We start from the raw sequence: 13,677 nt of genomic DNA, 5'->3' as shown, positions 1-13,677 counted from the left end.
GTACTGAGTGATTAATCTAGTTGGCACCATCTATTTAAAGTGTCGACCAATTGGTCTTCCTGGACTCGTGAGTTCAGTAGGTTTTTTACTTATGTTCTTTACATTAATTCAACACTGATGCAATGCTTTTATTGTTGCTGCGTTTGCAATTGCCTTGCTTGTACGGGTGTAACTGCAAGCGCTTCTAAGCTGGGATCTGTGCAGATGTTAATTATCTGCCATACCTTCAGGTATTATACTGTTTAGATAATACGTCATACTATTTCTCGCATTCGGTAAATGACCCGCAGCTAGTACGCGTTTCCGACAACCATGCACAATGCCTCTCTCTCATTTCTACCTTGTGCAAAGTGCCATTACGCGGATTCATTTACTAATACTTTGTTTGATTGCACTCATTTAAATGCATGACCTCCATTCACAAGCAACTCACTCATACACATACTTAAAAACTACCACATATATAATAAGCATGTACACAAAATTAAACATAAATGAAAAAAATCTTAATTAACTATGCATTTACACCTTTCCTACGGTCGGCCTTTTAGACCACAGTATAGAGTAGGTAACACGACAGAATATTTATGGGACTTACGCAGCATATCAAATTTATATTCCTTAACGATTCCTGGTTTCTCTGGGAACACTTTGGCAAACTGATTTCATACTTGTCTTAAGTCAGCTTGTTGTGACAGGCTTAAGTAAGATGATTCGGCTACTTTTTCTTCAGTTTGTTGGTTGATAGTGACAGCTTCCGACTCCCAATCGGGTTCCTTTTCATTACTGGTTTGATTAATGATACAGTGATTGATATTCAATGTATCTGAATCATTTACAGTTACTCGGACATTCCGGCAGTAGTTTAGATATACGTCCAGAGTCCTTATCAGTGCCAGGTCAATTTGCCGGTTGCGATAGGATAAAGTGCAGTTGGCGCGGGAGAGGTCAATTCTAGCCTTCATTTACCGCAGCGCATCAAGTGCCAGGATGCAAAGCACTGTACGATTCTGAACCACAAGGAATGAGCATAATATGGCTTCTTTTTCCATGGCAATCTCAGCCTGCACCTGATTCCCAATCACTTGCACTCTGCCCCGTAGAGCACCTACGACCTAACAGTTTTCCACTGGCAAACTGTGTAACTTCTTTACACGATCTATACATTTAAATAACCGTTCATCTATGCAAGAGGCACTCGCCCCAGCATCAAGTATTACTGTCACTTCTTTGCCTTTTATTTTTGCTCTGAATGCAGCCTGTAGATGCTCTACCTCCTGTTGATCCGCAGATCGCGGATCAACTATAGTGAAAATTCGAGATGCCTCGAGCTAGTGATGAATGCTTGCGTTAGATACGTATGCAATATACGGTTGTATGATCATATCAGTCCTTCATACTCCCAGCTAGGTTGGATACGCCCACATAAGGCACGCGATCTCCACACGATGTGCTTACTTCATCGATTTCTTAGCCACTGGTGCCCCCAATACTTATCTTCTCACATTAAACACCTATCATCATTCCACAACCGCAATACCAGATCGGATACATCTAGGCTGTACCTTTACATAACACAAAATCTTTCTCTGTGTCATTCTCCATCTCAGCCATACGACTATGGAACGCGTTCCCCTGTGATCTGCGTCTTATCCAGAACCACTTAACATTCAAGAGGGAACTCAAGACTTACATATTAGGGACGGTATAGCCACCATTGTCGTGCCCCTCTCATCTTTTTCTTTCTCCTCTCCATCATAGATTCGAATTTTACCATTCTATTTCTCCTCCTCTAACTTATCTACCTTTTCTATATCTCTTTCACCCCATTCTATCGTCTTATGTCTCTGCTTGATGAGAATAACTCACAAGCTGCAAGAATATAACGAGAAAATTCCCAACTAGCAATAGGACTGACATTCATAAAAGAAAAAATATGTTCACTTTCCTATACACAATCATTACTATTATTATTATTCTTGATTATTATAATTATTTTTGATTGTTATAATTATCATTGTAGTACTTTTATAATCTCTAATTTTTTTCTGTAACATTAATACTGTATAACATGTTATATGTCCTTAATGTTCTGTAGAAACTGGAATTTGTTGAATCTGAGTATGCCTGGTTAGGTGTAAGAGAGGGCCTGAAGGCCCTAATCTTGCCAGGTAAAATAAATGCATAAATAAATAAATAAATAAATAATTCTCCCCTCATATCGCATCCGTCATTCTAACGGAGTAAATGCACACCTACATTCTGCTTGCCCGCCTCTTTAACTTTGCCGACCGCCTGGGAAGGGCTTACAGAGGTCGGCCAGAGTTTGACCGTCTGTCGCACCCTGCCGATACTTGGTCTGTAACGTCTGTGATTGACACCCCGTCAGTCCCAGTTTGCGATGTACCATGCGCGACATACTCACGTGGCTGACTATTCGATGGCTGAGGTGGGGGCGGTGGCATCGGAAGAACGTTAATATGACTGACAGGCACATGACCTGTTGGCATGGCTTGTTGTACCTGCCAATTCGCTGGCCCAGTCCGTTGCCACTGCTCATTGTTTGTTCTCATATTTTTGTTTACGAAGTAGGAGTTTCCTCCCCCTTCGTTTCGTTTCTTTCGGTTATAATTGTCTCCCCCTCCCATTTTGGTGGAGACTGGTTCATGCTGGCTTACTGGTTCGCATTATAACCATTGCTACGCCAGTTGTTATTCGCAGGCGGCCCATTATTCTGTGAGTTCGCCTTCTTATAGAGGTTCTCCCCATGCGAATATCCGTTATTTTTGCCATAACCATATATACGAGGGCTATCATTACCCTGATTTCTTGCTTTATTATTACCTTGACCGTTATTTGAGTTCCCCTGCTCATTCTGCCGGGCATCCTCATGTATTAAGTCCTAAGAATCTATTGTTGCCGTGAACAGTTCCAGGTCGGTATCAGGTACGTGCACTAATTTTTCCCTAATCGCTATTGGTAATTTGCCTTATAGTATTCGTAAAACATGTCTCGCGGGCATGTGTTCATCCCAATACCTCGTCTTGTTTTAGTATCGTTCAAAGTATTTCCTTAGATTAGCACAGCGGGGGTTAAAGGTTTCACGGTTGTACACCTGTTTACGTAGCCTCTCCTGTACAGATCTAGACCAGTACCTAGATAGGTATTTGCTTTCAAATTCCGAGAACGTCGGACACTGTTCGGCGATCTCCATCGCCCACAGTGCTGCGTCTCCCCTAATAAATGATATAACGAACTGAATTTTTTTAATGTTCAGTCCATGACACAGGTAACACGTTTCTAAAACTCTTTACAAAAATTACGGGATGTACGCTTTTCTTTTCATCGTTAAATGTTAGAAATTGCCAGTGTCTGATTAACGATTCTTCATATTTTACTTGTGCTTCGGTTGGTAGTATTCCAGCCTAGTTTGCAGCGACAATACCTGTATAATTCATCGGCGAGAGCGGTTTCATTCTTTCGCAGTCTGTTTTTTCTACCTCTCATATATTAAATGGTACATGTCGATTCTGCGTTTTCCTACTAGATGTCGCGCCAATCGATGACTCTGCCTCGAGCTCCAATCGGGTCACAGCCTGTGTGACACAGTCATCGATCTTTTGATCTAAACAGTTTGACAAATGTTCGACTGTTTCCTGGATATTTTCCTCTTCATTTGTATGACGCACTGTGCTTTGTCTAATTGATCTACGCGTTCATCTAATTATGTTACCTTTTGCGGAATGTCTTTGTTGTGTTCAACCCATTCTGCGACTTGTTGTTTTACCACATCGATCTCCTGTGACAAATATGACACTAGCGCCCTGTCACGTTGCTCAAATATTTCATTCATTTTGCCAGGAACTGAGCGTCACGCTCCTGTTTCCTGCGTTCGCGTTCCTGCCTTTCCTTTTCCTCACGTTGCTACTCACTTACATCTAATTGCGCCATAAGTACAGTCAAGAAATCAGCTGTTGGCGCTGGTACTTGAACAAAGTTAGCTGTTGACGCAGTAGCATCATCATTCCTTGTCCCAGCAGCTGAGTGAATTTGCTCACCTGAGCCTGATCCTCAGCATTGCCTGATACGTTATCTGTCACAGGCTGCTCACCTTCCTGTCCAGGAATTTGAGAGTCTGACATTTCGAGTGGATTCTTTACTGTAAATTCCTGTACATTATCATCTGTATCATACACATATTCTCGCTCTCTACTAGTTTTTCCTTCCGTGTCTTAACCATGTTTAGATAAATTTACACTCACTAACTGGACACAAATATACACTGAAATATGTTTCCCCCAAAATGTCACACACACAAGAAATACACTAAATATACAAAACACACACAAAAATACTGAAATAATCTAATGAACTCTTACTAATCACTACAAATGAAGCCATCACCTATCATTTTACACTCACTTTATGACGTAATCCTTTCCAATACTTCTTGCGTAGTGCAAAAATCTATCTCTACTGAAATATTGTTTTGCTGTCAGTACACACACAAGTGAACCTATCGTTAAATGCGCTTGAGTTTATCTGAAATCCACACAAATCATTGTGTGACCTCTATTTCAAATACAATTCGCTGTCTAGCAAATTCTATCACTGATTCACTCACTAGTACTAAATTATAGTAAATGAGTCCGACCAAATTTTCACTGTGGAAAAAGAACGTTATTCGCTTTATCTACAATATTATGACAAATCTGTGCCCAGAAAGTCAGCACAGTGCATGGCACCCGGATTACTTCCTCTTCTCGATTCCAGCCCAGAAGCACATGCACTTACACCCTTACCTCTAGTAATTAGTATTGCTTACTGCTGAGTATATCGCGGTTGAGACAATTGTATGTATTGATTCAGCTTCAGGTCCATAAATTTTCACTGCTTCAATCTCGTACAGGGGAAAGTTTTTATATTGGGTACATGGAACAATGTTACATATATGGTATCAGTTCTTGCATCAAACACACTACATACATGTAAATATTTACTACAATTTCTGTAATTTTTTTTATAAATACGACTGTACCTCAGTTAATTTTATGTACTCAATATTTCTGTGTATAGTGTTGGTACATAAAAATTCGAGCCACGCGTTCCTGGGTGCCACTTATCACGGTATAAGTATAAAATGAATACAAAATCAAATAGGGGTAATTCAGGAGTCGGTTTAATAATGATTAAAAAAATAGGAGTGCGGGTAAGCTACTACTAACAGCATAGTGAACGCATTATTGTGGCCAAGATAGACACGAAGCCCACGCCTAATACAACAGTACAAGTTTATATGCCAACTAGCTCTGCAGATGACGAAGTAATTGAAGAAATGTATGATGAAGTAAAGGAATATATTCAGATAGTGAAGGGAGACGAAAATTTAATAGTCCTGGGTGACTGGAATTCGGTAGTAGGAAAAGGGAGAGAAGGAAATGTAGTAGGTGAATATGGATTGGAGCTAAGAAATTAAAGAGGAAGCCGCCTGATTGAATTTTGCACAGAGTACAACTTAATCATAGCTAACACTTGGTTCAAGAATCATAAAAGAATCATTAGTTATATTGTAAGACGTATGCGTTGCCGGCGATGGGCGAGGCATGGCAGAGTCTCTGACCAGAGAGTAGTATGTAGTTAGTTGTTGCTTGTCGCTAGTCGGCATTAGTCATGAGTAGTCTGCGTGAGTCGGCAGTAGTCGGCGCGTGCCTGCGCGAGTCGGCAGTGTGCTCTGATCGGGACTTTGGAGGATGAGTATTATTGTAGAAGGTAAAGAAGCAGCCTTGCGCATATCTAGTAATGTATATTAACTGTCATTAATTTCTTTTAAAAAAATGTTCAGGGGTTACAATAATTTAAAAAATCATTTAATTATTATTTTTGAGGGAGTTTACACATGGTTCTTTAAAATTATTCTGTGGGGTGGTTACACTTGGTTATTGGTTACTAATTTAAAAAAAAATTATTTTGTGGGGAGGTTACAACATCATCTACCCATCTAATCTTCAGCATTCTTCTGTAGCACCACATTTCGAAAGCTTCTACTCTCTTCTTGTTCAATCTAATTATCGTCCATGTTTCACTTCCATACATGGCTAAGCTCCATACAAATACTTTCAGAAACGACTTCCTGACACTTAAATCAATACTCGACGTTAACAAATTTCTCTTCTTCAGAAACGCTTTCCTTGCCATTGCCAGTCTACATTTGATATCCTCTCTACTTCGACCATCTTCAGTCATTTTGCCCCCCAAATAGAAAATCTCCTTTACGACTATAAGTGTCTCATTTCCTAATCTAATTCCCTCAGCATCACCCGACTTAATTCGACTACATTCCATTATCCTCGTTTTGCTTTCTTGATGTTCATCTTATACCCTCCATTCATGACACTGTCCATTCCGTTCAACTGCTCTTCCAAGTCCTTTGCTGTCCGTGACAGAAATACAATGTCATCGGCGAACCTCAAAGTTTTTATTTCTTCTCCGCGGATTTTAATACCTACTCCGCATTTTTCTTTTGTTTCATTCACTGCTTGCTCAATATAAAGACTGAATTATATCGGGGATAGGCTACAACCCTGTAAAACTCCATTCCCAACCACTGCTTCCTTTTCGTGCCCCTCGACTCTTATAACTGCCATCTGGTTTCTGTACAAATTGTAAATAGCCTTTCGCTCCCTGTATTTTACCCCTGCACCTTCAGAATTTGAAAGAGAGTATTCCAGTCAACATTGTGAAAAGCTTTCCCTAAGTTTACAATTACTAGAAACGTAGGTTTACCTTTCCTTAATCTAGCTTCTAAGATAAGTCGTAGGGTCAGTATTGACACACGTGTTGCAACATTTCTACGGAATCCAAACTGATCTTCCCCGAGGTCAGCTTCTACCAGTTTTTCCATTAGTCTGTAGAGATTACATATTAGTATTTTGCATCCGTGACTTATTAAACTGATTGTTCGGTAATTTTCACATCTGTCAGCACCTGCTATCTTTGAGATCGAAATTACTATATTCTTCTTGATGTCTGAGGGTATTTGACCTGTCTCATACATCTTGCTCCCCAGATGGTAGAGTTTTGTCAGGACTGGCCTTCCCAAGGCCGTCAGTAGTTCTAATGGAATGTTGTCTACTCCCGGGGCCTTGTTTCGACTCAGGTCTTTCAGTGCTCTGTCAAACTCTTCACGTAGTATCGTATCTCCCATTTCATCTTCATCTACATCCTCTTCCATATCCATAATATTGTCCTCAAGTACATTGTCCTTATATAGGCCCTCTATATACTCCCTCCACCTTTCTGCTTTCATTTCTTTGCTTAGAACTGTGTTTCCATCTGAGCTCTTGATATTCATACAAGTGGTTCTCTGTTCTCCAAAGGTCTCTTTAATTTTCCTGTAGGTAGTATCTATCTTACCCCTAGTGAGATAACCCTCTACATCCTTACATTTGTCCTCTAGCCATCCCTGCTTAGCCATTTTGCACTTCCTGTCAATCATGTTTTTGAGACGTTTGTGTTCTCTTTTGCCTGCTTCATTCACTGCATTTCTATATTTCTCCTTTCATCAATTAAATTCAGTATTTCTTGTTACCCAAGGATTTCTACTACCCCTTGTCTTTTTACCTACTAGGTCCTCTGCTGCCTTCACTACTTCGTCTCTCAAAGCTACCCATTCTTCTTCTACTGTATTTCTTGCCCCTATTCCTGTCAATTGTTCCCTTATGCTCTCCCTTAAACTCTGTACTACCTCCGGTTCTTTCAGTTTATCCAGGCCCCATCTCCTTAAATTCCCACCTTTTTGTAGTTTCTTCAGTTTTAATCTACAGATCATAACCAATAGAGTGTGATCAGAGTCCACATCTGCCCCTGGATATGTCTTACAATTTATAACCTGGTTCTTAAGTCTCGGTCATATCATTATGTAATCTATCTGAAACCTGTCAGTATCTCCAGGCTTCTTCCATGTATACAACTTAACTAGAAGAAGGGAGCGGTTGGTAGGAGATGTTCTGAGGCATCAAGGGATCACCAATTTAGTATTGGAGGGCAGCGTGGAGAGTAAAATTCATAGAGAGAGACCAAGAGATGAATACACTAAACAGATTCAGAAGGATGTAGGTTGCAGTAGGTACTGGGAGATGAAGAAGCTTGCACAGGATAGAGTAGCATGGAGAGCTGCGTCAAACCAGTCTCAGGACTGAAGACCACAATAAAAACAAGTGTAAAATGGTTCAAATGGCTCTGAGCACTAGGGGTTTAACATCTGTGGTCATCAGTCCCCTAGAACTTAGAGCTACTTAAACCTAACTAACCTAAGGACATCACACACATCCATGCCCGAGGCAGGATTCGAACCTGCGACCGTAGTGGTCACGCGGTTCCAGACTGAAGCGCCTATAACCGCATGGCCACACCGGCCGGCTAAACAAGTGTATATTTTTATTTTTATAATTATATATTTTATGATTTTGTTTGGGGTGGCTTTAAATATTGTGGGCTAGCATGAGACTTTTAATTAACTTATACCGTGATAACACTCGTACAGACATCGGCTGCCCCGAAATACGTACGATGTAATAGTTTTTAAACACAGCGCACGACCCACCGCCTTCTAATAAATAGTTTGCGTGAGCGCTGTCATTTAGAAAAGAAAATAAGCTTATTCTTACGCAAACTGTAATTATTTATATGGGTCTTAAGGGCTACTGGTTATTTCTGTACCAAATTACACAAAGATTAAGTGAGATATTGCGTAAAGTAATGCTGTTCAATATTTCTTGTTCAATAATTGCAAGGCAAAACTGGAGACAATCTCGTCTGCCGTTAGGCGGTCAAAATGAAACGTACTGAACTCACTCAGTATTCTACATATTAATAAACGAAATGCATTTTGACTCTTCTTAACTTTGAAATTAATGAAAGATCAAAATTGAAAGGTCTCTCGCATTTACATTTAATATGATGACATGATATTTTAATTAAATAGTACAGTCAGCGTAATGGCCGACTAAATCCTGCTGGGGGAGATGAGCTCCCTGCACTGCGAAGTTCTGTAAAACTTTGTTAATTATAATTAATGGTTGCGATCATGCGAGGTGACAACTAAGTCAATAATACACACTTTCTAATAACAATTTCTATTGTAATTTTCAAAAATAGAGGTAAAACTTACGTTAATTATCAGTCAGTACTACATTTGTGGCCTACCGCTAGATGAAACAGAACAGGAGAGCTCGTTCAATCAAAGCATTGTCTCTGATCTTCATGGCCTATGTTAAAAAGAGATTATACAAAAAAAACTGTATTTTGTTAATTACATCGATATTTGTGTTTTGATAATAATAACTTGAAACAATTTATAATTCACACGTCTCATAACAAAAACTTTCTTTCCCTTTCTCCAAATGTCCATTTATGTGATGTACTGTCACACTTCTCATTACAAAATTTTCTTCTTTAACGAACTTCTATTTACCTATGGAGATAGGCGTGAACGTCTGAGGTGAGTCTTGGATCTTAGCTACGATAACACTTTCATATTATGTTCGTAGTAGTTCACCCAGATTCATTTTCTTTGTTGTCCATTGTTAGACCTTCTCCTTCACTATTTCATTTCGAATTTGTGTTAGTGAACATGGACTCCGATGAACAGGAATCCTGTTCATTCTGCTACTGAAGTGCACTGATTCATACAATACATAACTTAACTTATGAATATCACATTTTACGCACTGTAACCCATTTCTTGGAGATCATTCATGTAAATGGAAACCTAACGAACTAACGCATAATTCACCATTAGCTCCTAATCTAGCTTTACATATCGTATTGGTTGCAAATATAACATCTTCTACTTGTATTGTACGGTTTTCTGGCCTTTATCCATTGTATTGAGGTCCTTCATATCCCTTTCACCTTTCAGTCTTCTCTTCAGTGCTTACAACTGACACACATTAAATTTAACGCGTGGAAACTGATATTAAAATATCTTGAAAATCTGAAGTGAACACATATTTTCTGCATAGTACAAAGTCTGAAATTATCCTCTGTTGATGTTCTTGTACGGTTCTAATTCATTAACTTATAACATTATCAATTACGTATGTTTACATGATTCATATTGGGAGGATGCGTCTATTTGAAAGAAGGCTATTGATGAATATCAGATTCGGTTAACATAAAGGGAATTCACACTGTGTCCTTGGTAAACTACACCGGCACTAAAACTTCGAATTACTTCCTTAAATCAAATGAAATATTTTGCCATTACTTAAGACAGTGTTATTAAATACGTTAGCGTTTTGTAGTGTGAAGCTCACGATCTTAGATTTTCAACGAGGAGTCTCCTTTATGGAACGTTGGGGATATGAAGCTGTTCGCACCATGAAGAAATGATTCTGGCTTTTAGAAAAAGACGACAACTAGCAACTAAAATTTCAGCTCGTGGACGCTGGTTAATGGTTGAGCTGAGGCCGATGTCACACACGTGTTTTTCGGGCTGTATCCACGTGGGCCGTTTACGACACGTGCCGCCGCGATTAGCTTCCTGAATTCCAAAAAGGTCTCCGCGTTCCCGTGTTCTCATTATGACCCAAATCCAAACGCCATCAGAAATTAAAATCTGCTCTTACACTAATTCTAAATATGAGCAATATGTATGCACCTGCGGAACTGGAAATGTGCAGCTGATTTTTCGTATTTTTCTGTTATACATAAGAATTTTTTTCATGTTTTTGCCACATGCTTTCCTTCGTTCTCATGAAAGTATAATTAATTGTAGAGTTTACCTTCTCACTAAATTATTAAAGTATTGCTGAAGTTTTTTAATTATAGGAGAGAGTTGTTTGTAATGTACCACTCTTAATTCGTACCACTACCATAAAATTCGTGCCATTTATACTGTCTAAGATTTAGAGAAGTCAGCGAAAGCTATGTCCTTCATGGAACCATAGTCAACTGTGTAATCTGTGTTGAGTAATAGATTCTCTGAAGACAGCGTTAATTTTGTTGAAGTTCTTATCTAATATTTTGTTTACATGGCGAAGAGAATTTCTATTACAAGTTAAGCGGCAATATTACGGGGATGAATATACAGGAAGACCTTACTATTTAGACCTTCGCTAGTCTGTTTTGGTTGTAATGTCCTTGTATGGAACTCACAAAGAGAAAATGGCGACATTGTCTATAGTGTATTGCTATATGTCTCCGACATTATACCAGTACGGTATAAGAAACTTACTGAGATTTAAAAACTGAGTTTAGGATTTTGAGCGTAACATAACGCTTAGAAAGAAAATAGTGAAGTTTGTAATGCGTTTACTGTCCTAAGTTAATAATTCAATAAATTTTTATAGTTAAGTCAATAATTACTTAATTTTACAGTATGGCAACAGAAACGTGTTATGGAAAGTGGAGCACAGAAGAAGTGAATTAGATTGTATCACTATATCTAGATGGGGGTCATGGGAGAAAAGAATGTCTACGAACATAAAATTTGCCTAAACCAACAATTAAGAGGCGCGCTGAAAACAAAAATAAAAATGTAAACGGGGATACGAAAGTTTTTAGACACAAAAAAGTGTTTCTACAAAAAAATAGAAAATAAATTGGAAGTGCAATTCCTACATTTGAAGTGATTAATTTCTGTTGATACGTTTGGACGTAAGAAAATTAGCATTCGACACTGCAGAAAGAAACGGAGTGTGCCATAATTTGAATGCACAAGAAGCCGCGGCATGCAAAATGTGGGCAAAAGGCGTCCATCCAAGATACAACTCCGAGCGAAGTGAAATCTCCAAGCAAAACTTTGACGTTTAGAGAGGGAGCATGTGTGCTAACGAGTAGCCTATGCAAAATAAAAGGCAACTGAATCAAAGAGCAAGGATGCTACAACAACAGCTGTATCTGTGAAAAAGATGTGTCCCGGAGACTCTACGCGGAAGCTAAGACAGGAACTCATCCCCTAAAACAGGAGAATGACAGCGTGAGTTGTGCGAGGAAGATCGAATGAAAGAGAGTGGACCAGTATGAGTAGGCAGGGAAAGCAGCAAGTGCCTAAAACTACAATATGATGAAGGAAGAAAAAAGAGCAAAATGGGTCATTTCCACCTCGGTAGTTTTATTTCATACGTGTCATTCTCAAGCACTTCAAAGCAGATTTTCTCAGTTCATATATTTACAATATTGTTTCCCTGCCAACATTTTATACAATGCACGAACCACTGTAAAATTTCCAGAGGATACACGCCTTATCATGGCCTACAACATACGCTACAATTTCTGCCGAACACTAAAATTTTTGAAGTTATGAATATTTAACTGACTTAAAAATTCTACAAAATGTGGTTAACAAATTGAATTTATTATACAACAATTTCCACGTGGAGTGATTTGACGATCCTAGTCAATATTCTGCCTATGTATAATAGCCATAGAATCAAATGTAAATGAATACAAAATGTTTATAAGATTTTGAGATATCAAAGATATCAAGGAAGTCAACATTGTAGCAAGGCTAAAACTTACTTGATAATTAAGGCGTCTGCAAACTAGTTATTTATCCATTTGTCAGTCTTTCTCGTTCCCTGTTTCCATACTTCTTTACAAAATAAATTATATTTTTTGAGGAATAAAAAGTTGGATTGGGACTTAACTCTACTCTGCGACGATTGTATCTGCCACCTTAAGAAGCGCCTTTACTCCATAATAAATACTTGAAGTTATTTACGAGTGCATGACTGAGTGTCTGCTTTGCTCTATCCACATATTACATGTGAATCTTTTCCTACTAACAGAGGACTGCAACGCACTGTGTGTGGCAGCTCTAGTCCTATTTATTTATGAGTCATTGCGTATGAAATACAAAGAGTCAGCATTGGTTTTAAGTTCAGCTTGAAGGGAATGCATTACAATTCGATGAGACTTCACCCCAAAACACTAACAGGAGATGCTGAAATAAGCGAGTAACTAGAGGCCTTGCACCACTTTTGGAATGCATACATTTGATTTGTTTTCATTATTAAAGTTCATAAAAGCATCATACTAGCTCGACTTGCACCAGAGACAATCCTCCCAGATTCCGTCATTAGCTGAGCTTCACCACGCGTGCGGCAAAGCTAAATTCCGAATCAGTAGTTCATATTTTCTTAGTACGTTAAGCACGAACAGTGTATGGAAAAGTAATGATCCTCGACAAACAGTGACCTGTCTCGACCCACAGACCGCACAAGACGGATGTCATTTCAGCGTTATTCTACATTTGGGAATATTGGATACACCACTGCCAAGACACAAATAAGATCTCTTCTAGTAACAGGTACAAATACTCAATCTGCGAATGCACCATTCCTATTGCAATTAAAGCATCAATATCCAAATTCTTGGAAGTACATACACCACGCTTCTTCGTGAGGTTATTTCAGTGATATGGGTTAGATTTTACGAAAAAAAGAGAACAAGCAACCAACCACAGACAATAACGGTATATATTAAGAACAAGTAGCGCCGTTATCAGTTTCTAATCAAAAAATTCACCTCCCGAAGGGTGTTCAGATTAAGAGCAGATTTAGGTAATGTTATATTCGCCGTGTTTCGCTGGGACGGAAGTCTGTTGAGTGATGGTCACACTGAAAATCTATAGATTGTAACAACAATTGGCGAAGAGGTCAAGAGATTTAACAG

Source organism: Schistocerca cancellata, chromosome 8 (genome assembly GCF_023864275.1).
Source record: "Schistocerca cancellata isolate TAMUIC-IGC-003103 chromosome 8, iqSchCanc2.1, whole genome shotgun sequence".
NCBI lineage: Eukaryota > Metazoa > Arthropoda > Insecta > Orthoptera > Acrididae > Schistocerca > Schistocerca cancellata.
This window is presented reverse-complemented; position numbering follows the sequence as displayed.